Here is a 27,940-nt window from a genome sequence, read left to right as displayed (position 1 = left end):
ACAGTGTATTCTGGCAAAAGGTGTCTATGCTCCCTTTGTTGCCCCAGGGCATCACACTACTCGATGATATTATGTTAGAATTGTCCAAAAAGGTTTTTTTGAGCAGATTTGAATCACATTTTCTATTGAAGTCTTAATGATTTTTTAAAAATCTGAAATGTTACTTTTCATGTCTATAAATGGAGGAACTAACTAAAAAGGTTTGTGTCATTAAATAAAAGTTAGTGGTATTTTCCCTTCCCAGACATCCCTAAAACTTATTTGTGCAATATGTTTTGATATCCAACGTAGTGCTTTATTTATTGAGCACTAGCTCTTAATTTATTCTTACATCATTTTAACTAAAGTTTGTTGCCTCTTAGTAGTGTGGGAATGATGGTACACCCGTAATAAGTTCTTTGAAGATAGGGAATGTATGGTATTCAGAATTTTCTTAGGCGCCAAAATTTTACAAACTGAAACAATCTTTAAGGCCCATTTCCCCTACGCCTGGTTTTTTAAAGAGGACTGGACATGACCCAAACTCAGCTCCCTATCTGCCTCCTGAACTTACTACTCCCAGGGGGCTTCCCCTTCTCCTTGATGGTGACAACTTTCAGTTGCTCAGGCCGAACATCTGGATGGCAGCCTTGACTTCACTGTTTCTTTTACATCTCGTGCCCAATCTTTGAAAAATATCCTTTTGATTCTATGTTCAAATTATGTCCAGACCCATCACTCTTCTCCACCTCCACTGCTACTACCCTCATCCAAACTACCGTCATCTTTTGCTTTGATTATTGTAGTGGCCTCCTAACTGGCTCCCTGCTTCCACCTTTGCTCTCCTTTCTCTTCTTACAAAGGAGCTGGAGGGAGCCTGGTGAAAGCATAGCCAGAGCCTGCTACTCCTTTGATCAAACGCTGTAGTGGCTCCCCACTGCCCCACCGCATATGAGACTCTATGTGATCTGCCCCCACCACCCTTTTTCTCTCTCTGAACTCTCCTCTCCGCTGACTTTCTTTCCTCTCCCCTTTTGGACCACACTGGCCTCATTGCTGTTCTTCACATAAGCCAGGCATGTCCCTGCCTCAGGCTGAGCAGTGGCACTTGCATCTACCTCTGTTGCTCCTACACTCTTCTCTTAGATATTCGAATGATGGGCTCCCCCATCTAATGCCTCCTTCCCATCAGGGTGCCTTGACTATCTTAAAAATCACAGCTGTTTCCCCAGCACTCTCCATCCTCCTTACTCTGCTTAATTTCTTTTTCTCTCTGGCGCTTGCCACTGACTAGCAGACTCTACAATTTACTTATTTTATATTTTCGGTTGTCACTTACCAGAATGCTGTATGAAAGCAGGGAGGATTTTTGTTGGTTTTGTTCAGTGTCATATTCCCAGTCTGAACAGTGCTTGGCACACAGCATATAATAATAATATGCATTGCATATAAAAATAATAATATAATAATATGCATAGCATATAAAAATAATAATCACTCATTTACTTACCGCTTACTGTGGATAAATTTTCACTTTCATTATTTAACTTGATTCTCCTCTGCACTGAGGACCGTTTGACGTAAGAAGAGTTCGGTCTTGACTCTGAGTGGACTTTGAACAGTTAGTGAGAAACGAGAGGCATTCAGGCAGCAGAAAGAGAGTTTGAAAGACACTGAGAAGTGAGAGAGCAGAGTGTAAAGATTTGGGGATGAAGGGCTGTAAGAATGTAGGACAGGAAATGGGAGAACAACGTTCGAAGGTTAACAGCAAACAGCTTCTCAAGGCACTTGTATATCAGGCCAAGGTGCCCGGATTTATCACGTAGGCAGCGGTGAATCATTAAAAGATTACACAGGAGTTGACTTGCTCAGATTAGCATTTTGGGAAAGAAAAATCACTGCAATGTACATGCTTTAGAAAAAGTGTGAACTCCTCAGACGTATAGATGAAAATAGAGAACAGTTTTTCTCACAACATAATTATCATGAAACAGTACCCTGGAAAGGTTTATAACTTAAATAAATTTGGATCAAAGTTACAGATACGGCTACATTTGCACATCTGAGCATGAACAAGGGCTTGTGTAACCTATGTAAAATAAATGCCTTTGGACCCTACCACAGTTTTAGGAATTTTAAGAACTGATGTGATGTTCCTGGGTTACCATCACAACAGGCTAGTTACTACTGCACTTCATTATCATTGAACGAGCTTTGATATTATTTGCAGCTAAAGGGCAAATGATAACTTTCCTTTTAATTAGCAGCATTTTCAATTACTTTTCATTCTACATTTGTAAAGAAAAACAGACTAAAAGTTTTCGGCATGAAATCCACTCGCTTTGTGAAAGCAAAGACTTTTCTTAGTGGCAGAAAAATAGCCCCTAGAGGAAGAAATTTTATTTTGGAGGAAGTGTTAGAGGATGGTATTTTAGAGATAGTATGTGGGTGGCCAGCAGGGATTGCATTTTTCCAGGTAAAGAGAGCTTCTAGCAGGTGGACAGTCTCTGGAAACGGCCACATGTTCAATTAAAATGTTTTAGCGAATTTAGTGAGAGTTGGGTAGTTTTGCATCTTTATCTCAACTTCCAGCACATCAAAAGAATTTAGCTTTAATTGCCTCTTATAGGAATTAATCTGTATGGAAGCCTATCTCTAAATAGCCAGAAAGGCCATGCCCAAATGTGAAGCCAATCTTCTCTCCACACTTGCAAGTGCCCCAAAGAGATTTTCTCACATGTAAACAGACCCCTATTGGGTTCCTATTAGTAGGGCTAACAGTAACTTATTTTGAGATTTTTAAAAATTCTAATAAATTTTTGTCAGTTAGGATTCTTGGTTCCAAGCAACAGAAACTGGCTGGTTATTTTAAGCCCAGAAGGATTTCACTGGAAGGCTACTGGGGGAGGAGAAGGGCACACAAATTGATGGGAGAGGTGCAGAGTCTGGGAGGGAAAATTTGCAGAAGCCAGGGAGCTCTGGGGGAAGCAGGAAGTGCAGTCAATAAGTAGAAGTCTGGTCTGTGCATGATTCAAGCTGCCAGAAGCAAGTACCTGGTAAGCTTCCAGGGAATGTGCAATAGAAGAGTCTGTCTTCTTTTTAGAGACAGGCCACAGTACAAAAGAGGTCCTACTGCCAAGACTATGCCAAATGGACAGTTTCCCTTAAAGAAAGACCACAGTGTCCATAGGGGCTGGGGTGAGGAGGTCGGTTGCTATCAAAATGACCTGGATGTGCTAGTTTGGGTCTTTTATTGTTTGTTGCTTTGCTTTTTTTTTTTTTGAAGTGACTGATATGGTGAGGGGTAAGGGTTCTTCCCTTTGTAAGTTGGTTTAAAATATCCATATATCTATATCTATCCATATAGTATATAGATTTTTTTCTTGTGGAAAAGGTGTTGTGGGTTAGAATGGAAAATGAAGAAGATTTGATACAGACCAAATTAACTGTCTGCCTAGAGTAACTCAGGATTATCTGCAGTACTAGACCCAAACTTGTTGTTTCGAATTACTCTTGAACTGCTCTACGTTTTCTTTGCCCATTGCTCCAAATTACTAACAAAAAGGAAAGTAAGTACACAAAAAAGTCTGTTTGTTTTTCTTAGTCAAATCAGATTAGGATATAGGGAACTATTGATTAAAATATAGGCAGATGTATGCATGTATATACACACATATGTATGCATTTATATATTTTATTTAATATCCTTAACTATTTAGATTCGGCTGCATGCCTGATGTCTTTAAACACTTCAGCGGGTATTTCTTAAGAACAAATAAATTCATTTACATCACCAAGGACAATTATTAAAATCAGGAAATTAACATGGATATATTATAATCTATAGATCTCATTCATTTTCCACCAATTGGTCAGATGTCCATTATAGCAAAAGGAAATCTCTGATCCTGTGTTCTATTCTGTTGTCACGTCTCTTTCGTCTTTGTAATATGGAATACTCCTTCATTAATCTGGAAAGCGTTTCTTTGTATTGTAAGATACTGATATTTTTGAAAAATATAGGCTATTATATTGTAGAATATCCCTCATTTTGGGTTTGTCTGATAGATTTCCTTATGAATAGATTTAGGTTACTTGCTTTTGGCAGGAGGATTACTAAATGACATATTCTCAGTGCATCATCTCAGAAAGTTCATGAGGTCAGTGCCCATTCCTGGTAATGTTAACTTTGACTGCTTGCTAAGGTGGTGTCTGCCAAGTTTCACCACTATAAATTTTCTCTGTTTTTCTTTTGTAATTAATAAGTATTTGGTTTGGAAGTATTTTGAGGCAATGGAAATAATCTGTTGCTTCTCAAACTTTCACCTACTGATTTTAGCTTCTATCGACAATTCTTGCCAAATACTGATTTTCCTAATTTAATTATTCCTTCTACATTTGTTGGACTTCTATTGTAAGGAGGAACTTCCTTTCTTTTTTTTTGGTTTGTTTATTTGTATAAGTAGGGTGGACTAACTGATGCTTATTTAGTGTGTTATAATCCTTTACTCTTGCTTATTTGTTTCGATGCTCGGAGTCTCCCAGTCTCCCAAATCTCTCGGATTTGCCCAATGTTAGCTCTTTTAAAATGGCTCACTGGGTCTCTATACTTCTCTGCCTCCCTCAGGTAGGAAGACACTGTGTTTGTATTCCCCGTAGCATGACACTTTGTATAACATAGATGCTTAATAATAACTATATTAAATTTTCCAATAATTCATGCATTGTTTCCTCTAAAATTCTCAGCCTTATCATTTTGTAAAATTGCCCTCTTGTAAAATAGACTTCCTAAGAAACCAATTCAGGAAAATATACAAAACTGTGTTGTTTTTATTCTCACACTGAGAATACCATGGTTTGAATAACGTTTATATTTTTCTACTTTTATCTACATTTTATTTGATTTTCTTATTTTTAATAATTTATTTACATATATTCTTATTTTACATAATGTAAGATAATTTGCAAAATTTAGAGTAAGTATGCAAGTGGGTCCCTTGTCTGATATAACATTCAGACAAAGCAATCTGTGTGTTACCTGTCCATTTGCCATCCTAAGAGATATTGGGAAATTTGGGGCTGAATAATGACAACAGAAATTTTCTTCCATGATTAACTTCTGTCCTGCCAGACACCCCTTTGGAAATGGTTTAAAACATAGTTCCCCCTATTCCTTCCATAGACTGATGTTTTCAAAATTAATCATCATTCACCTCTTATTTCCTTCCTTTATAAAAAATAAGAAGCCATAAAAGAGATAAAATACCAAAATTCTACTCTTTTTTTTTTTGCGGTACGCGGGCCTCTCACTGTTGTGGCCTCTCCCGTTGCGGAGCACAGGCTCCGGATGCGCAAGCTCAGCGGCCATGGCTCACGGGCCCAGCCGCTCCGCAGCATGTGGGATCTTCCCGGACCACGGTACGAACCCGTGTCCCCTGCATCTCAACCACTCTGTGGACTCTCAACCACTGTGCCACAAGGGAAGCCCTACTCTTGTCTTGATGTAATATTTTCAAGGGAGGACCTAGTGAAATCTCTTGAGAGGCCAGTGTTAACTCATCCAGCATTAATAGAGTGCTTATTATGTGGCAGGCATTGTGCCCAGACCTTAATAAGTTACTGTCCCTCTTCAAAAGGCTCATAGGATAGAGGTACATAAGAAAAATCCAAAAACGAGGAAATAAGGGCAGTGTCCAAGATGTTCTGAGATCCAGAGGAAGATGCTCACCCTGCCCAGAGGGAGCTGGTTAGAGAGATGCTTTTGAAAATAAGTGCAAATCAATGTGTCCGAGAAAGGAAAGATTTTTCACTATATCTTTTAGAATGGTTGAAGTCAAATGATAATTTATCCTAAAAGAGACTATATTTATTTGAACAAAAGTTCTGACCATTTAAAATCATAACAAAGAATGTTATATAACCAATGTTATGAGTTTGTGAACTTGTTCTATTTGAAATATTTGTTCTTGTATAATGAGGTGACATAACGGTCATGTCAGTGAGCAGAAGTAGTAAATGAAATCTATCTAGAAAGTTATAAAGACTTTTGATTATTTTTTTATGTGGCATAATTGGAAGATTATGAATTCTTCATATTGAAGATTTGAAAAATACGAGCCTGGTGACTATGGCTCCCTGAGGATGGACAAGGATAAGCTTCATGAGTGTATGAAATCCTTTAAATTATAAGCCAGTTTTTTTGTGAATTTACATTTATGTATATTTTTCTCTCATAGGGTCTATAGCTTTTATCAGATTCTTAGTGGGTTCCTTGAATTCCTCTAAATTAAGAGGTATTTGTGGACTGGTACGTTGAAAGTAGCACTCGACCATAGTTATAGCCCTAGATTAGTTATACTCAATGCAGTTGTAGACCAATAATTTAACTTTTCTAATCTTCAGTTCCTTCTTTTCTAAAATAAGAGTTTTAATTAAGGTCAAGGCTCCTCAATAGATGTATCTCAATCAACCAGGGTGTCTTAAAGAATTTTGCAATCTAAGTGGACACAGGTGAGGATTGTTAGCCATTACAGTGTTGGCCCTCACGGTGTATTAAGAAATTTGAATCTTGATTTTCAGGTTCCCTTGAAAAATTCAAAGACCTGCCTGCTCTGGGCCCATGTTACAGCCCAGCAGTAGTTTGGAGAAGGTCAGTGCTACCATGTCTGGACAGATGCATGTACTCCGGTCCTCTACAGTATCCTCCATGCTCTACAGTCTAACACCAGCCTGCTGCACTCAATTATATGGGCGTCCTGCCCCTGGAAGCATTTGCTATGGTGTCCTCACAATACACTCTTGAGCTGGAGAAGGAGAACAGGTCATAGAGAGGTGGCTGATGTCAGGCAGACATGTCTCAGTGTGCCTTTACTGAGAGAATTCTGAAGTCCTCTGTGTTCCAATGTGTGCCCCGATTATGGGGGAAGATTTAACACTTTTTACTGAAAAGTGTTCCCCTGCTTGGGGTAGATGCTGGAAACTGCTCACTAACTTGTATTGCTCATCTTATCTGACACTCTTAAGCATTTGCCATCCACCAATATTTTAAGATGTTATGCTAGGTCAGGCTTAATAGATCACAAATTCGAATAGAGAGAGAGGGTCTGAAAAAGTTGGACAGGGTGTGATAAAACTTTTCAGGCCCTGTTTGTTCATATATAAGATGAAACCTGAAGTAATTGTGCATTTTAAATAACTTCACTGACTACGTCAGGGGTCCACAAATATTTCCGTAAAGGGACAGAGAGTAAACATTTTTGGCTTTGTAGGCTATACAGTCTCTGTTGTAAGCACATAAGCCACCTTAGATAACACATAAATACATAAGTGAATGATCATGTCTGTTTTCCAATAAAACTTTATTTACAAAAACAGGCAAATTTGGCCTAAGGGTTGTAGTTTGCCAACCCCTGGGCTAGGCGCACATTAGAATACGGAGTATGGTCTTAAGAGGGGCTTAAAAATCTTGAAGAGTAATCACAAAGATTAAAATAGGATGCTAATCCAGGAGGTATTAGAAAAGAAGACCCATAGGAAAAGCGATCTGGAATTGTTTAACTCTACCAAGAGGAGGCAGTTGGATGACATAATTTATGTTTGACATAAAAGATAATTTCCTGACAATGAGAGTGGTTACATTTTAGAATGAATTATTAAGGCAGTTTGCGGACTCTCCCTGAAAGGTTGTAAAAATAGTATAAATTTTCATCTTTCTGAGATGGCTTTCTATAGAAATATGAACAAGGATCATCTGTAGTCACTGGGAGATGAGCAGCTTGGAATGTAGAACTCTCTTTGAAAATAAAATTGGAACAGGATTGGACAGAAGAAGACCAACAATTCAGAATTCTGATCTTTATATCAGTACTTGATGCATTTGCATTCTTAGGCAAGGAGTTTAAAACAAAAAAAACCTACTGTTCCAGGCAACATTGTTGATTAACATCTAATAAAGCTATTAGTAGTGTGTTTAATGATTGTGAAATGCTACATAAGTTTTAAATATCAGATATAGTATCTATGTAACAGATTTATCCTTAAGTTCTTTTGAAATCCCTAGAGTACATTTACCTACTCTATTAAGTTACCTGTGCAGAAACTTGTGATTTTTGTGAAGGGGGAAATCAAGATTATGCACCTATATTTCATTTACTTAGTTAGTCACATTGTGTGTCACTAACTTAAGACAGTAATTGCAACAATTTTAATTGGTTTCGGGTTACTATCTCACATCAAATAGATTCATAGGAAAATATTCTGACAGTGTAGGCAGGGACTTTGAAGGATGTCTAGTTCAAACCTTTCATATTTAAAATAGAGAAACGATAAGCCTGTCTTGGGTTTCTCTGCATCTGATAAAGAACTAGAATTTCAAATATATTGCTTATTCCACAAAACTAACTTTTTCAATTTGGCATTCTTTTGGGCCAAAAAATTTTTTTTTATATCATAAGAGAATAAATTCAAGTTTCACAGATCTACTTAGCAAAAAAATTATTGTATATAACCTGTTCAAATTTAAATGCCCAGTTCTCTTCCAGGACTGTGCTATGGTCATTTGGGCAGTTGCTTTTTTATTTTCTTAATGGGTGTTTTGTATTATGAGAATCTGTGCTCTCCATCCCAATAATAGAATAAAATAAGGTATGATAGTAGAGGGTTAGATTCATTCTATCCTGTTACAGTCTTATTGGGGAGGAGTAACCTGGGGCAGATATGATCAATGTGTTATATACTGTGTTATATTAGACAGTAAATAAAATTTAATAGGGAGAGAAGACCTCTTCCCTGTTAGTAGGGATTAAATTAAGCATAATTTTTTAACAGCTTTTTTGGAGTATAATTGCTTTACAATGGTGTGTTAGTTTCTGCTGTATAACAAAGTGAATCAGCCATATGCATACATATGTCCGCATATCCCCTCCCTCTTGAATCTCACTCCCACTCTCCCTATCCCACCCCTCTAGGTGGTCATAAAGCACCAAGATGATCTCCCTGTGCTATGTGGCTGCTTCCCACTAGCTATCTATTTTACATTTGTTAGTGTATATATGTCAGTGCCACTCTCTCACTTCATCCCAGCTTACCCTTATTTGAGAATATCTGTGTCTTTCAGATATTATATAATGAAAAAAAGATGTGAGGTATTTCTTTCTTGGTATCACAAACTATGTGTGATTAACTTATCAGGGCAATTATACTCTATCATCCCTTCTGCATGAGATTCAAGTTGCTCTCTTAAAAGTAGTGAATTAGGGAGGCTTTGACACTTATTTCAAGGATTCCACATTTCACCCAAAAGTTTTTGGAATGCTTAAATTGAATTTACTGTGCCAGTTGGTTAAGGGTAACTGTTTATGTCTATATTTGTGTTTCTGTGAGAGAAATCAGCCTCATTAAATTAATCAGTATTCCAGTGTGACAAACAAAAATGTTCTTTTCCAGCTTAATCACTTGTAGTGAACAGACTTGACCCTGAATGATGCTGGCTGTTTCTGAAAGTTCATTCCATTTTTATGAGATTCGCTGCCATTGATGTCAAAGAAATGTATTGTAGCCTCTGAATGCAATTCCAAAGGAGGAGTTCCAAAAACTCTGAGCTACAGGAACATCAGAGTAGGAGGACTAATCTTCTTAAGATGAATTATGTCTGGTACATATTTACTTTTTAAAACTTGAAGTATAATTTTCAAACAGTAAAATGCACAGATAGTAAGTATGCAGTTGAATGTTTTAAAAATTGCACATACCTGTGTAACCCACACCCCCATCAAAATACAGAACAATCCCATCACCATAGGGTTTTTCCTGCTACTTTCCTTCATTCTCTGAATCGAACCTCCACCACAACCCAGGCAACTGTTGTTCTGATATCTTTGACCACAACCTCGTTTTGCCTGTCCCAGAACTTCATATAAATGGCATCATAAAGTATGCCCTCTGTTGTACCTGGCTCTTTTCCTCATTTTTGAGGTTCGTCCATGATGTTGCATATATTGACAGTTGGTTCCTCTTTATTGCTGAGTAAGAATGCTTTTGTTATGACCTCTTGTTTTATGATGTAGGTTAAAACTATATGGGAAGACTGGACTATCTTCTTAGGAGTTAGAGAACAAGGTCACATTTAAGTATTTTCTTCTCCAGTAGACCAGTTCTTACTATAGCATATCTATTACACAAAGTATTTCTATATAAACAATTGAATAATGAATGAATAATTTAATAATGAATAAATAAAATTCAATCATGGTGACAACTAATAGTTCACATATTTTGCCATAAATATTTTAGGAAAAATTGTAGCAGAGCCTTAGTATTTTTAATCGATACCTATCGAATACTTATTAATTTCATTAAATGAACTCCTGTCAGGAGCACACTATGTGGCAAACATAATACTGTATGAATTTTCTCATGTGTTTTGAAATTATATGTAAAACCTCTAGAAGAAATGAAGCATCAGTAACTGATCTAAACGTATATACCTGTTTAGAATTGATGATCACCGGTTTTAGTACAAATCTGTCACTTTACAGGTTGATGGAAATGAAAAAAAAATTGAGAAGATGCAAGATCTGTTAGGAAGGTATAGGTACTGAGAAAAGTGAGTACCTATACACCATTTTTCAAAAATCATTTGTCCTGAAGGCTTTCTTTGTTGCTTGCTGTTGAAAAATGGACTCCATGGGGTTGAAGCATCATCATGGAGATTTTAATTAAGTTTTAATTAAATGTTTTCCATGGTTTTGCATAATAAGGCGATCATATCAAATCTAATTCCTGCAAAATCTAACATATATCAACACATGAGGAAATTAAGCATCCACATTGTTTAGTACTATTTCTATTAAGTGTATTCTAAAAGGATGATCTTTACGATGCCTTTAAATGTGTTTATTAGAATCAGTGAACTCAGAACTCTTCAGGGGAGAAAATTTTTAAGTTTTTCTTCAAATTTCATCAGTTTACTACGATGGCGATGTAACGATTTAATGCCTCTGAAAATAGTGTGTTTTGGTGTTTGCTAATTAAAAAATCTTACATGAGCACTTTTTTTTTTTGACTTTTGAAGGTTGAAGGGGGATAGAATCTAAAGTGTTGCATCACTTTCAAATGTGTGAAGATGATAGAAGTTGCCTAAACTCTTTGTTGGTCTGTAGTTGGAGGTAATGATGTATCAAGAAAACAGGGTGGTTGTAAGGCTTGCATGAGATATTATCTCAGAGTGTTTCATTGTCATACACTGGTTAGAACCCATACTTTAGGCTTTATATCCAAATGAAGTTACTTAAGGATAATTACTAAGATGAACTAACAGGACTGAACATGTAAAATACGTCACAGTTTTGTTACTTGTTCATTTTTAATATACTGTAAGCTTTAAACAAATGAAAATACCCCATGCGTCTTCTCTTGACCTTTGGGAAACTCTAGTTTAGAAAAATCCATAACATGTAATGTATTCCAATTGACCAAATATATATTGAGTTTTCACTGGTTGCCAAGGTCTGTATGAAGTACTAGGAATACAAAGGTGGGTGATTCAAGATTCCTCACTTCCTTTTCTCTATTCATCTTTTTTTCCTTGTTTTTCTAGCTTTTCATTCAATCTGTACTTTTATCCCTAATTTCAAGACCTACATTTTAACTGTAAATGAATAGGTCAGACTAGATGGTTTCTAAAATCTCTCCCATTTCTTTAATTCCATGCCTTCTAAATCTACGCTCTGAATACGAACATGGATCTACACAAATACTGAATCAGACTTTGTTGAGAAATGCAGACAGTTTGAAATTATTTTATATCCAAACTAAAGAAACTAGGCTTTGGAGTCAGACAGGCCTAGGTACAAATCTTTACCACTTGGGTAAGCTACTAGATCCCCTTGAATTTATCTCTGTGGGGTAATCCATAAAATAGGGTTATAAATACTACTTACTTTATGAAGTGTTATGAAGATAAAATGAGATAATGCATGTAAGGCACTGAAACAGGTGTGTTCAGAATGTAATAGGCTCAGAATAAATATTAGTCATTATTATTCAGGTAGTATAAATATAGGTAATTTACCTATCCAGAAAAGTATTTGTAAATATTCCCAAGTTAGGTAGAATGTGTTTGTCTTCATTTTACAAGAACTTGGTGATGATGACAAACTAAATGTATTTTCAGTCTGTTGTAGTCAGGCTTCGAGATGCTTTGGTGGCAGAGGAATATGGCACGGTAGAAACATCTTATATTTCTACCTCAATGAGCACCTCCTCATTGCTAAGCACAGTACTGAACACAACAGCTCTACTGCATGTTTGCTGAATGAAGGAGTAAATGATTGGCTGGTGGAATGAATGAAAAGGATTCCACAAGATCATCCGTCCTTTATACACTAGGGGAAAAAACGTCTTACTCGAGACATCATCAGTAAACAGTTGAGTAGGGACCATAATCCACATTTGCCCACCTGTTGGTATTTTTCCATAATTCTGTAACCTTCTGTTTCTCACAATGACACAAATTAATGGACATGTTTCATTATGGTGACTTCATAAAACATGTGATAAAAATCACATTTTTGACTTATCTATAGCAAGAATCCTGGGTACTAAGTGGGGCAGTTAGCATCAGTTTTTCTATTTTATTTTCAGAAAATGTGGGACTAGGAGAAAAGAGATGACCTGGGATTTCAGACCAATTTTTAGTATCCAGAAAATGTGACTGTTCCAGAGGAGGTGCTTCTCACCCAAAGTTTTAATGTTATCTCATCTATTCAGAGTCATTGATGGCCTGATGACTTTGAGCTGTACTTTGCAACAGTGCCCTGTGGCTCTTTGGTATTCCCCTGGACCTCTTGTGATTCTGGAACCCCATTAAGAAGATTCCCTTTGAGATCTTGAGATGAAAGACCCTGAATGTGTATCGTTAAGAGTGTAACACTGGGCCAAAGTCATGCTTCCTTTTATCTGTCTTTGATCTTAATGATCTGAGTTTGGGCCAGAATGGAGTTATGCTCTTAGAACAGCTGTTGGGGTATGAAAGAGCATTTTTGAGAGGGATAGAGATTGAGAAATATGAATTGAAATCAAGACTAGTGAAGTCAATTCAGCAGCTGGGTGTAAAGGAGCATTTTGAAATCTAGTATGGCAATGCACCAATACTCATGGGCCAGGTGTTTTTAGTCAAACATATCTTAAAGTATTAAAAATTTGAAATGCATGCATCCTTCAGACTTTTCCCTGAATATTTTGTGTGTGAAGTTAGATAGAAAGTAAGAATATAAAAAGGAACTAAAGAAACTGCCAGTAGGAAAATCAGTTGAAATAATCCAGATGCTTCTACCATTTTTAAAGATCAAACCTGGTTTGCTCATAAAACCCTGAGTAGTATGAGAGATGTTTAATAAATCTTGGAATTTGGTAGTAGAAGAAAAGAGGTGAATTTACCGACCTTAAGCTTGGTTGCTTGGATTGTCACATTATGCTCAGAGTGGAAAAGATTTCTTCCAGCTGCAAAATTGTGGGTTAAAAGAAATGTCACACCAAGTTTTTTTTTTCTTATTTAAATGAATATCCATATGCTCTGAATGTTATCAGATTTTCAGGCTTTAGAAACTGAAGGCTTTTTATTCATAGAAGAGGCTTTGCAGGAGCTACTATAGTGCAAATTCATCCCCCAAACTCTCCTAACATACATATATTTCTCTTTGGAAATATCAGCCCTTGGGTAGCAAGAATAATTTCATTGTGGCCTTCCTAGCTTTTGCCTTTTGTCTGAAAGATCCAGAAAGTGCAGAGGTTATAGTGTATCGCTTCAGTGACAGGAACACTTGTCCCTTAGGATTGACATTTCAGGAGCTTCTTCATGTGTTACAAAGCCACCTGCGGAGAATGTTTGAAAGTCACTGGATAGCTGACTTCACCCACAGGGAAAGTGACAGCGACCTGGAGTAGATAGAGGCTTTTCAGTGGAACCCTTTAGGCATAATTAGATTATTCTAGCAGGTAGTGGATTTATGTCAATCTAGCCATCTCCAGGGGGTGCTGGGGGCTGCCAGCATCACGTGACAGCTTTGACTGGTTGCCACTGAACTGAGGTAACTTCAAGGACCTTTGAACTTCCTCCAGGGGGTTAGGGTTAGGAATGCAGCAAGCTCAAGAGACATTTTAAAGATTCATTCTTCATCTGAGTTGGCCTTAAAGATTCAGAGAGAACCTGGGATAGTGGAAGTAATTCTAGAGTCCTCAGAAATGTGAACTATCTATAAAGTACTGGTATAACATATAGTAAGCTATTCATATAATACTGGTATATATTATTCATAAAAATCTTCATAAAATACTGGGCTGCCATATAGTAAACTATACATAAAATATTGGTGTTGAAACATGCCTGATACTATGTCTGATGGTTAATTTCATGTGTCAATTTGGGCTAATGGATGTCCAGATAGTTGGTAAAACATTATTTCTAGGTGCGTCCTTGAGATTGGTTTTGGAAGAGATTAACATTTGAATCAATCAACTGAGTAAAGAATATCTCCCTCACCTGTGCAGGTAAGCATCATCCAATGCATTGAGGGCCTAAATAGACAAAGAAGGCTGAGGAAGGGTGAACTTTTTATCTTTTCGCTTGAGCTGGGACATCCGTCTTCTTCTGCCCTCAGAGGACATCAACACTCCTGTTCTTGGGCCTTTAGACTCAGAATGGGCCTTATACCATCAGATCATCTGGTTCTCGGGCCTTTGGACTTGGACTGAATTATACCACCATCTTGTAGATGGCAGAGGGTGGGACTTCTGGGCCTCCATAATCACATGTGCCAATTTCTATAATAATCTTTCTATCTGTCTATTAAATCTATCTATCTCCCATTGGTTCTTTTTCTCTGGAGAACCTTGATTAATGCAGATTTAAGTACCAAGACTGGTTCTAGAGGAGCAGAATTTTAAGGATGAGTCTTATGAATTTATTCTGTTGTTTTTGGAATTGGCTCTCTAATCTGATTAGACTTAAAAGAAACTAATGACTCTATTTCCAGTAGTGAAGAGAGCACGGATAATTGGCAGTGTGAACTGTTTATAGGGATAGATAAAATATCTATATTGGATACTCTTAATCAACCATTTATAAAAAGCAAGGAGCCATGTGATTCTATATATGATACTTTTGAACATTATTGGAAAACTTAGAAATATCATGACACTGGTTGGTTGCTTCTAATGTCTCTGTACAAAGTGGTGAAAGAAAAGGATGAGCTCAGGAATTTAAATTCCCAGCTCAAGCACTAGTTGCATAAATGACCTAAGAGCTTCTGTGTGTGCCTTGAAGGAGAACCTTATCTCTTGTGTGGGGATGAACCTCATCCTGTGGTTGACTGAATTATAACACAAGTTGAACTTGAAGCCTCAAGCGGTGTCACCATTAAAGTGAGGGCATTGATTGGAAAGATTGGGATTCTATAAGTTGAGATGAGGATGTGTGGGAAGACCCTGATTAAGCTGGGGTCATTGAGACCCCAGATTCTGATCAGTCTTTTTTTGCTAGTGGAAGTTGCCTCCTCATCCACTATGGTAACTGCTTCCCCACTCCCAGGAGTAGAGATCTCTCTGCTGAGATCTGACAGAAGGGATTAGTCCTGCCTGGTCTAAGGAAACAGTAACGGCCTCCCCTAAAGCAATTGCCATGCAAGACAATGCTGATTCTCCTCAGGATCCACCCACACCATCCCTCTTTGCTTCTAGACCTATAATTAGACTCAATGTGAGGTGCAGAGTGTGACCTATGAGGAGGTGTGCTACACTCCAAAAGAACTTCTTGAGTTTTCTAATTTATTTCAATCAGAAATGCAGGGAATGAGTATGAGAGTGGTTGCTAAGGGTGTGGGATAATGGAGGAAAGGCACATCAGGTTGGATCAGTCCAAATTTATTGATATGGGTTCTCTAAGCAAAGATTCTGCATTTAATGTTGCAGCTCCAGGAAAGGTTTAACTGTTTGGTTGGACCAAAAGATGGCCCACTGTGAACAAGTAAAAAATGTTCAAATTTGTGAGGGGTGCCCTAGCATCCTTGAAGAGCTCTGTGTCTGCTCTTCTCTGTAGACCAGAACTTACAGTAAGAACTACAGCCACTCAACTGGAAAACAAAATGCAGTGAGAGTAATTGGAGTCCAAGGTGGTGGAGGCCAAGTGGCAGTAAGGTAGACAGTGGTTACCATAATGGACAGCAGATACATTGATAAATGCATAACGACTAGAGAACATATTTTAGTTATTGCACTTCAAGTGTCTATGCTGTCCTTTAAAGCTGATCCTATATTTGGGGGAATACTTGGCATAAAGACTAATGCATTTGAAATATCTCAGTAGACGGTAGAAGAATTGGTTTACGAATGGCAAATTTTATATCTAATAAGCCACCACTCTAAAGTCTAAAAAAATTGTCTGGTGTGCCAAAATAGTTTTTCACATTCAGATACATACTGGTGACTATTTCATTATTTCAGCAGAACCTGGTGTGGGTGCGATGTTACAAATACCAACAGTGAGGGAATCTGGTTCTTTCAGTCTGTGTTTTTGGCTGAAGCTCCAGCGTTTCCCAGTGGTGACTGTTATAAAGCAATGTGCAGGGCTTGGCAGCAGGTTAGAGATAACAAAACTTCCATCCCAAAGATTGTCCACGCTGCATGCTAAATTTTCCCCATCTGTCACCAGTCTCCTCTGTCCCATGTCAGAGTCTGCTTTGGAACTGGTGACATTGGAGGTACTTGTTATGCCTGTCAGAACAAAACCCAGAGGTCTTATTGTTCATGACAGTTCAGATGTACTTGAACAGTAATTACCGATTGTGTGGACCTCCTTGTGGTGTTCTCCTGTTTTATGAGCTTCCATCTCCCCTTACATGGGTCCCAGGGTACATGGTACTGAATAGTAGAACCAGCAAGAGATGGTACCACAGATGCTTTTTAGGATATTACTTTATGTGAAAGCCAAAGAATGCTAGTACTTCACATTTGATTGGACTCTATTTGTTGCTTATTAACCAAGTAGGTAAGGGTAAGTAACATAGGGCTATAAATATATTTCCAGAGAAACTATGGTTTGAAACATTCAACTTTTATGAGTATATAATTGCAAATGTCACATTAAGACTTATCCATTTACACACGACAATATGGATGAATCTCAGAAACAATGTTGGATGAAAGAACCACACACAGGAGAGTAGGTACAGTATGATTCCATTTATATAAAGTTCAAATACAGGCAAAATTACTATATGATCTAAGAAATTAGGTTAGTGGTTACCTTTGGGGTAGTACTTGGGAGTGGGACAAAGTGGGGACTAAGGAGATGTCAGCGATGTTCTCTTTTCTTGATCCCGGTAATAGTTACATGATGTGTTAAAATTTATCAGGCTGTATATTGATAGTATTTTGTGTACTTTTCTGTTTGAATATCATTCTTCAATTTGAAAAGTGAAGAAACAATTCCCTTTTAAAGTAAAATAAGTTGTTATTTAAAAAAATTCACAAAACCATAAAGCAAGAGAATTATTTTTCAATATCATTCCAAATTACTGTCGATGATGATGATAATCATTTATTGAGCACATCTCCTATATTGGGCACAGCTCTAAGGGTTTGAATTACATTACTTATTTAAAGATTCCACCAATTTTGAGGTGCTTATTATCCCAATTGTTTGGAGTGCTAAGGAGGAATTGGGACTTGGAGAAATTAAGCAGCTTGCTCAAGCTCATATAGCAGGTTGGTCATGTGTGAATTTGAATGCTTCTCTGTTTAACTTCAGAGGAGGAGGAGGTCTTGTACTCACCATCCCACTTGCACATTGAGACAAATTGTTGATTTCAAGACTCTAGAGTTAATTTTCATTTTGGGGGCAGGCAGTTTTCTTTCTGGATTTAACTTTCCTTTCCCGTGATAATGAATGGTCATTATTACTAACATATTTTGCTCTCAATCTGTATTCAGAATGTATAGAACTCAGGATCAAATATAAAGCAGCAATATTGCTTTAACCCTAAAGTTCAGAAAAGCCAAAGAGTTAGTAGTGTTTCACAGACAAGTCAAACAGGTAAATTCAGGAATATTTTGATTGGCATCCTCATATTTATTTTTTTATTTTAGGAAGCTGCTTCCTAGTTTTGGCTTTTGTGCTTCTAAAGCTTGTGGTTGAGAGAGAGGAAAAGAGATGTTAAGATAAAAACTTTGAATTTAAGAATTGTAGTTTTTAATTTATTAGGGCAATATTGGATGATTAGATTTTGAGAAACCGGGTAGTCTAAGGAATCACATTAATTTCTCATTAGAAAGTTGATTTTTTCCCCTGGGCTACACATAGTACATGCTGGTGTAGGGGAAGGGGATGGGGGAAAAGGGATATAAGGGAAGTTGATGCATGCCTTGAGGGAGACAGGCATTAACTTTCCTGCAAGTTAGAATTAAGAGGATGTCTTAATCCTTTTATGCTGCTGTAACAAAAATATCGACTAAACTAACAAACATTTACTTATCAGTTCTATAGGCCGAGAAGTCTAAGATCTAGGTTCTGGCAGACAGGTAGAAGAAGTGAAACATTAATGTTGTATAGTTATAAAAGCACTGTCACATCTCATTTTACCCTCATGATTCTGTGAGATTGGTATCTCAATTTTATAGATTACCGAGTCTCAAAGAATTTAAGCACATTTAAGTAGTAAGCAACGGACTGTGAAAATGAAGGGGGAGGAGCAGGTAGTCACGACTAGATAAATTGGGAAGGCTTTTACGTAGAAAATGTATGAATTAGGTCTTGAGGAGCAAGTGAGATTTAAGCACAAGAAAGTAAGGGGAGGGGCACTGTTGGTGAACTGTGGAAGCCAAAATTCAAATGTAGGAGAAGGCATGGCTCTTTCGGTCTTGCGGTCAGCTGTTCATTGTGGGTGGAGAATAGGTCCTAGAGCCGCTGTAGTTCAGCTGCCTATAAAATTCTTTTGTGATCACGTCATGAGGTCCTGGCTCTGTAGGCAGTAGGAAGGAGTGACCTTCCTGTGTTAGAACACCATTATTGTGGGTGGGTAAGGGAAGTGAAGAGATGGAAGAAAAGAGGCCAGGTAGCGAATTATTACAACAGTGCAAAGGGGGCTTGAACGAGGATGAGATAGAATCAGGAGTGGGGGAGATTGGAGAGGATTCCAACTGTGACTGTTTCCCATTCAGGCCCAGGTGCTCCTTACTTTGCCTAACTTTTTCTCTGACTACCACTACAAATGCATCTTCAGGGATCTTGTTAGAGAATTTTCATTGTAACTCTCATGAGAAACTATGGTTCTTTATAAATTTATGAAGATTACAGAAAAAGTAAATGTGGCACTTTTCATTTTATTAAGATTATTTTCTTTTAATTTTACATAGATAAATTATGAAACAGAATTTTGAATTGCAAAGTCTTGACTTTAAAACTATTTGAGGTAAATACACACTACTATGACTTCCTGTCTTCAAAACTTGCATACCTAATACATTTGACACCAGAGCACATTGGTATTTTTTAACACCCTCTTTTGTATATAACAAGATTATTTTCAGTAAGAATTATGGGTTAATCAGCAATATAGTTATTTTTTTGTTCGTACTTAGTTTTAAAACAAATTATAATATGTTTTAATTTTAATGGAAATAAAAAATAGTTCACAATATTAAATATTAAACCTTAGAGTTTATATGGTTTCCCTATTTTAAACACAAATAAAAATTCCAAGTCATTGCATAGAAGGACAGAATTAAAGTAATTCAAGTTCTGTTTTTCTTTCTTTGCAAAGACTGTGCTACTATTGGTTGTTTTGAATCTAAGGGTTAAATGTAGAAATGTATAGTACCACATATCTTGGAGGAATGAACTGCACCTGAAGGAGGCTCAAATGATTTTGAACTATTATAAAATTACGCTTGGATGTGTGTAGTTTGGTCCTCATCTGTTAGGGATTAGCTGTATTAGTGGAATTTAGATGTATGCTTGAAAGTTCTCCAAACTTCTATGTGGAATCCACAGTTTATGAAAGAATACATAACAAAAGTATGTGATTTTGAAACTTGCATATATTATTCAAAATCAACCATAATTGTGCATTGTTTAGGAATCAGACCAACAAAATATTTTTTCAGGGTATTTTGTCACTAACAGTTTTTAAATTGTAGATGCAGGGGATAATAAAAAAACTAACCTTGTTAAAATTTTTACAGTATCTACAGGGAGTGGACCCCCTGATTACCTGTGCCCAGGGTAGACTGCTTCCCCTCCCTCACGCTTGATGTTGCTGCCTTGACTGGTATTTTTTTCTCCTTCTGAAATGACTCCTTTTCCCCTCATCCTGCCTTCTACCATATATCTTCATTGCCCTTCCAGTCTCAATCAGACACCACCTACGTTAACTGACTCCCATGACTGAATGCTATGTTTCCTTTCTTTGATCTAACAGTGTACTATTATCATTATTCTGTGGGCCACCTTGTAATATAAACTTTGTGAATATTGTCCCTGAGAGTAGTGTCTTACTTCACTTTTATTTTTTGGCACCTAGCATTAAACACGTTTTTCATTTAGTCAAAACAGCCCTTAGACACATCAGATCAATTAAATACAAAGGAAACTGTTAGAGTGACCAGACCACATTTTGTTTTATTGTTGTTATAGAACCTTAAAAATAAGATTTGGGGGAATATTAATACATAATAGTCTTCAATGCAATATATATATTTAACTTTATATTTTTTCTACCAAAATCTAAATTTATTTAGTATTTCTATCTTCCTCCAGAATAAGACAAGGAACTCTGCCCCCTGATCTAGCCCCATAGTCTTTTCCTACTATCTTTCTAATGTCTGAACTTTTATTCCCACTTATATTTTTAACCCCCTCCAAATTAACTTTTTTACACTGTATTTAATCAGAATTTCCAATATATCTAATAATTACATTCAGCACTTTTTTATACATTCCATTCCTTCCTTCTAGGCCTTTCTTCTTCCTGGAGTATGTGCATTACTAATTCTTGCAGGGAGTACCTTTTGGTGGAAAACTCTCCTTGTCCTTACATGCTTGAAACAGCCTTTGTTTCACTATCACTGTTATTAAAGTTTAGTTTAGCTGGGTTTGTAATTTTAGGTGGATAGTTACGTACTCTTCGTATTTTGAAATACTCTGGCTGCTATTGTAGCTGTTGAGATATATGCAGTCAGTCTAATTGTCATTTATTAGATAGTTTATCTTTTGCCTTAGGAGGCTTTTAAAGTTTTTATCTCTAATGTGTTTTAGTTTCATTACTATGGATTTAAATGTGAGTTTATTTTTAATGTATCCTGTTTTCTCCTTGTTTTTTCTTTCCGAGGATATATTTTTCTTCAATTCTTGAAAATTCTCAGTCATCTCATTACAACTGTTAAAAAAAATATTGCTTCTTTATCATTCTCCCGACTTACTATTTCTGGAATATCTATTAGCAATGTGTGGAGCAGAGATTCCTAGTACTCAAGAGTATCAGAATATTTATTCCCTCAAGGGCATATGAATGACTATGCCTTTTTGCTCCTTGCAGTTGAAAACTATAAAGTGGAAGTGGAAGTGATGTATGTTGTCTCGGGGCTGAGGTAGGGAAAAGGCCTTTGAAACTTTACTCTCTTTTTCTTCCACTTCAGCAATTATGGAAGAGGGCCTTGAATGAATGATAAATGAACTTTTATTAAGCCACTGATATTTGGGGATGTTTGTTACTGCAGTGTTAGCCTATCCTATCCTGACTAAAATAGGGAGCTTCTCAATCTATGCTGCATGTCTCATAAAATTATCTTTCATAGTTTTCAGTCATTTATTTCTCTGGTACAACCTTTCACTGGAATAATTATTTCTTTAACTATGATCAGCTTAGGATTAGTCCCTTGTTAGCTCTTATTCTAGAAACTGTAATTTACTTCGCAGATTTATAACTCTTTCTTCATCACAGGCATCTATTCTTGGTTTATAATGATTATTTATAATTTTTGTACTTGAATTACATATATTATTTCTTTTTATTTCCATGAGTATTTTGAACATACTTGTTTATAAATAATATTCAGATAATAGTTTTATGTTTTGCATTCCTCCAAAATGAATTCTTTCAAGTTGTCTAGAATGTCAGCTGCCTTTTGTGGCAGTTGCCTCACATGGTATGAAATTTTTGTTTGCTGACTCATTTTGAGTAGGGGTTTTATTGTTGTTGTTGCTGTTATTTTATTTTTAATGCCCTTTTCTCTGGGCTTATATACCTTGCCTACCAGTTTTTGCCATTACCTTTATCTAGCTCCCTGGAGCTCTCTATCCAGAACCAGGTCACATATTGGCATGTGGGACCCCCAGTCCTGCAGAGGTATTGGTATGTTACAAGTCTTGTTTCTGAGTCCAAGAATGCCTGGACCCAGGGTCAGAGTGGGAAGGAGTCTTGGCTCCCACTCACTTTCCTGATTGCAGCTTGACGGAGTCTCAGCCCTGGGCAGTGGTCGCCATTTTGTTGAGACTCCTTTTGTAACTCAGGGAAACTAAACCCAACCTCTGGTTTCATAGCCTGAGTCTGGCCCTGGTCCCCTGAAACAAAGGGTGTGTTTTGAGCTCCCGTCATTCCCCCTCCTCACTTTGAAATGTCTTGTTTCTACCCAGGAACCTAGTAGTTTACTATTACTGTTTGTATTTCTGTTCCAAGATGTCTATCTTGTCCCTGAGTCCAGTTTTGTGTTTTTAAATATTAAATATATAACATAAAATTGTAAATATATGTGTGTGCATTTCTTTAATTACTATGGGCCTGAAGCAGAGGAATTGAGTATTTATACCTGAACTCACAATTTTGTCTTAATAAAAAGTCAAAGTCTTTAATTTAAATAAGATTAAACCTCTGACTCATCATATGGTGATCCTTCTCTTATTACAAATTACAGAGATTTCATTTTGATTCAGTTCTCTCCCAGTGGTTTTCATTTGATTTTTAAAAAGATTTTCTGAGAAAGAAGAGGGTTTTTTGGTGTGGGGTGGGGCAATTTATGGAGTCCAAAAGGCCATCAGAGCAGCCTAGTCAGAATCATTAAATGCACTTACCACTCAACTTTCTCCTTTGTTAAAGGTGGCGAGTGTGGGTTAATTAAGCTTTTTAGTCTTCCCATATTTGTTTTTCTTTTTATCCTTCATTCAATTATATATATATATATATATATATATATATATATATATATTTTAACATCTTTATTGGAGTATAATTGCTTTACAATGGTGTGTTAGTTTCTGCTTCATAACACAGTGAATCAGCTATACATATAAATGTATCCCCATATCTCTTCCCTCTTGTGTCTCCCTCCCATCCTCCCTGTCCCTAGATTGCTTTGGGTCATTTTCACATGCTGATTCTTCCAATCCAAGAACATGGTATATCTCTCAATCTGGTGGTATCATCTTTAATTTCTTTCATCAGTGTCTTATAGTTTTCTGCATACAGGTCTTTTGCCTCCTTAGGTAGGTTTATTCCTAGGTATTTTATTCTTTTTGTTGCAATGGTAAATGGAGGTGTTTCCTTAATTTCTCTTTTAGATTTTTCATCATTAGTGTATAGGAATGCAAGAGATTTCTGTGCATTAATTTTGTATCCTGCTACTTTACCAAAACCATTGATTAGCTCTAGTAGTTTTCTGGTAGCATCTTCAGGATTCTCTGTGTATAATATCATGTCATCTGCAAACAGTGACAGTTTTACTTCTTCTTTTTTGATTTGGATTCCTTTTATTTCTTTTTCTTCTCTGACTTCTGTGGCTAAAACTTCCAAAACTATGTTGAATAATAGTGGTGAGAGTGGACAACCTTGTCTTGTTCCTGCTCTTAGAGGAAATGGTTTCAGGTTTTCACCACTGAGAGTGATGTTGGCTGTGGGTTTGTCATATATGGCCTTTATTATGTTAGTAGGTAAGTTCCGTCTTTGCCCATTTTCTGGAGGGTTTTTATCATAAATGGTGTTGAATTTTGTCAAAAGCTTTTTCTGCATCTATTGAGATTATCATATGGTTTTTCTCCTTCAATTTTTTAATATGGTATATCACATTGATTGATTTGCATATATTGAAGAATCCTTGCATTCCTGGGATAAATCCCACTTGATCATGGTGTACGATCCTTTTAATGTGCTGTTGGATTGTGTTTGCTAGTATTTTGTTGAGGATTTTTGCATCTATTTTCATCAGAGATATTGGCCTGTAGTTTTCTTTTTTAGTGACATCTTTGTTTGGTTTTTGTATCAGGGTGGTCGTGGCCTCATAGAATGAGTTTGGGAGTGTTCCTCCCTCTGCTATATTTTGGAAGAGTTGAGAAGGATAGGTGTTAGCTCTTCTCTAAATATTTGATGGAATTCGCCTGTGAAACCATCTGGTCCTTTGCTTTTGCTTGTTGGAAGATTTTTAATCACAGTTTCAGTTTCAGTGCTTGTGATTGGTCTGTTCATATTTTCTATTTCTTCCTGGATCAGTCTTGGAAGTTTGTGCATTTCTAAGAATTTGTCCATTTCTTCCAGGTTGTCCATTTTATTGGCATCTAGTTGCTTGTGGTAATCTCTCATGATCCTTTGTATTTCTGCAGTGTCAATTGTTACTTCTCCGTTTTCATTTCTAATTCTATTGATTTGAGTCTTCTCCCTTTTTTTCTTGACGAGTCTGGCTAATGGTTTATCAATTTTCTTCATCTTCTCAAAGAACTGGCTTTTACTTTTATTGATCTTTGCTATTGTTTCCTTCATTTCTTTTTCATTTACTTCTGATCTGGTCTTTATGATTTCTTTCCTTCTGTTAACTTTGGGGTATTTTTGTTCTTCTTTCTCTAATTGTTTTAGGTGTCAGGTTAGGTTGTTTATCTGAGATTTTTCTTGTTTCTTGAGGTAGGGTTGTATTGCTATAAACTTCCCTCTTAGAACTGCTTTTGCTGCATCCCGTAGGTTTTGGGTTGTTGTGCATTCATTGTCATTTGTTTCTAAGTATTTTTTGATTTCCTCTTTGATTTCTTCAATGATCTCTTGGTTATTTAGTAGTGTATTGTTTAGCCTCCATGTGTTTGTAGTTTTTACAGATTTTTTCCTGTAATTGATATCTAGTCTCATAACGCTGTGGTTGGAAAGATACTTGATACGATTTCAATTTTCTTAAATTTACCAAGGCTTGTTTTGTGACCCAAGATATGGTCTATCTTGGAGAATGTTCCATGAGCACTTGGGAAGAAAGTGTATTCTGTTCTTTTTGGATGGAATGTCCTATAAATATCAATTAAGTCCATCTTGTTTAATGTGTCATTTAAAGCTTGTGTTTCCTTATTTATTTTCATTTTGGATGATCTCTCTATTGGTGAAAGTGGGGTGTTAAAGTCCCGTACTATTATTGTGTTACTGTCAGTTTCCCCTTTCATGGCTGTTAGCATTTGCATTATTTATTGAGGTGCGCCTATGTTGGGTACATAAGTATTTACAATTGTTATATCTTTGTCTTGATTGATCCCTTGATCATTAGGTAGTGTCCTTCTTGGTCTCTTGTAATAGTTTTTATTTTAAAGTCTATTTTGTCTGATATGAGAATTGCTATTCCAGCTTTCTTTTGATTTCCACTTGCATGGAATATCTTTTTCCATCCCCTCACTTTCAGTCTGTAAGTGTCGGTAGGTCTGAAGTGGGTGTCTTGTAGACAGCATATATATGGGTCTTAGTTTTGTATCCATTCAGCCAGTCTATGTCTTTTGGTTGGAGCATTTAATCCATTTACATTTTAGGTAGTTATTGATATGTATGTTCTTATTACCATTTTCTTAGTTGTCTTGGGTTTGTTATTGTAGGACTTTTCTTTCTCTTGTGTTTCTTGCCTAGAGAAGGTCCTTTAGCATGCGTTGTAAAGGTGGTTTGGTGGTGCTGAGTTCTCTTAGCTTTTGCTTGTGTGTAAGGGTTTTAATTTCTCTGTCGAATCTGAATGAGATCCTTGCTGGGTAGAGTAATCTTGGTTGTAGGTTTTTCCCTTTCATCACTTTAAACATGTCCTGCCACTCCCTTCTAGTTTGCAGAGTTTCTGCTGAAAGATCAGCTGTTAACCTTATGAGGATTCCCTTGTGTGTTATTTGTTGCTTTTCCCTTGCTGCTTTTAATATTTTTTCTTGGTATGTAATTTTTGATCGTTTGATCAATATGTGTCTAGGCATGTTTCTCCTTGGGTTTATCCTGTATGGGACTCTCTGTGCTTCCTGGACTTGATTGACTGTTTCCTTTCCCATATTAGGGAAATTTTCAACTATGATCATCTCAAATATTTTCTCAGTCCCTTTCTTTTTCTCTTCCTCTGGGACCCTTTTAATCCGAATGTTGGTACGTTTAATGTTGTCCCAGAGGCCTCTGAGACTCTCCTCAATTCTTTTCACTCTATTTTCTTTATTCTGCTCTTCGGTAGTTACTTCCACTATTTTATCTTCCAGGTCACTTATCCGTTCTTTTGCCTCAGTTATTCTGCTATTGATTCCGTCTAGAGAATTTCTAATTTCATTTATTGTGTTGTTCATCATTGTTTGTTTGCCCTTTCATTCTTCTAGGTCCTTGTTAAATGTTTCTTGTATCTTCTCCATTCTATTTCCTAATTTTGGATCATCTTTACTGTCATTACTCTGAATTCTTTTTCAGGTAGTTTGCCTATTTCCTCTTCATTTGTTCAGTTTGGTGGGTTTTTTCCTTGCTCCTTCATCTTCTTTGTGTTCCTCTGTTTTCTCATTTTGCTTAACTTAGTGTGTTTGGGGTCTCCTTTTCGCAGGCTGCAGGTTCGTAGTTCCTTTTGTTTTTGGTGTCTGCCCCTAATGGCTAAGGTTGGTCAGTGTGTTGTGAAGGCTTCCTGGTGGAAGGGAGTAGTGGCTGTGTTCTCTTGGATGAGGCTGGATCTTGTCTTTCTGGTGGACAGGACCACGTTCAGTGGTGTGTTTGGTGGTGTCTATGACTTTATTATGATTTTAGGCAGCCTCTCTGCTAATGGATGGGGTTGTGTTCCTGTCTTGCTAGTTGTTTGGCATAGAGTGTCCTGCACTGTAGCTTGCTGGTCGTTGAGTGGAGCTGGGTCTTAGCTTTGCAATGGAGATCTCTGGGAGAGCTTTTGCCGTTTGATATTACGTGGAGCTGGGATGTCTCTGGTGGCCCAGTGTCCTGAACTCGGCTCTCCCAACTCAGAGGCACAGGCCTGACACCTGGCCAGAGCACAGCCACATGCCTATTCAGCATACTTCTGAAGCTGGGAAAATTCTGAGGGGCTGAGGTGGGCCCATTTTTCCTGGTTTTTCATGGTGGTGGTGAGGAGATCTCTTACATACCAGGTGGGAAATTCTTTATTCAGATGTTTGGCAGAATTTATGCTTCAAAGTTTCCACATGGCATGTTTCATTATAAAATACCTCAAGCTTTCAAAATATGCATTCTGTCAACATGAGACCACTGTGGATATGGGTTTGTATTTTCAGTAAGGTATTAAAGCAGGCAGTGTGATGCAGGCGAAGCCTGGGCACATCTCTGAAGCCAGAACAACTGCTTTTCCAGAGAGGAACTGGGACTAGCCAGCTATCAGGATCCTTTCCAATTCATACACTCCACACAGTCAGAAGTGCCCCTCACGGCTCCGCTTCCCCAGAGGAGTCTCATTTAATAATAGAATTAATAATAACTTAAGGAAAGAATTAAGTGAAAAGATATGTGAACATCTGGAATCAACTCACTTAATAAAATGTCAGTGGCAGCTAAATGAAGAGGTTATGCTACCTTCATTTTCTGTGTTACTCTGAGTGAGATAAAATCACACCCTGTTTCATTCTGCTTTGGTGAGCCTTTAGGTGCTAGATCTCTGAGGTCGCATAGAATATAAAATGCAATATTTTTCCAAAGAGGCACCCATGTAGATG

The sequence above is a fragment of the Delphinus delphis genome, chromosome 4 (genome assembly GCF_949987515.2).
Source record: "Delphinus delphis chromosome 4, mDelDel1.2, whole genome shotgun sequence".
NCBI lineage: Eukaryota > Metazoa > Chordata > Mammalia > Artiodactyla > Delphinidae > Delphinus > Delphinus delphis.
Note: the sequence above shows the minus strand (reverse complement) of the source record.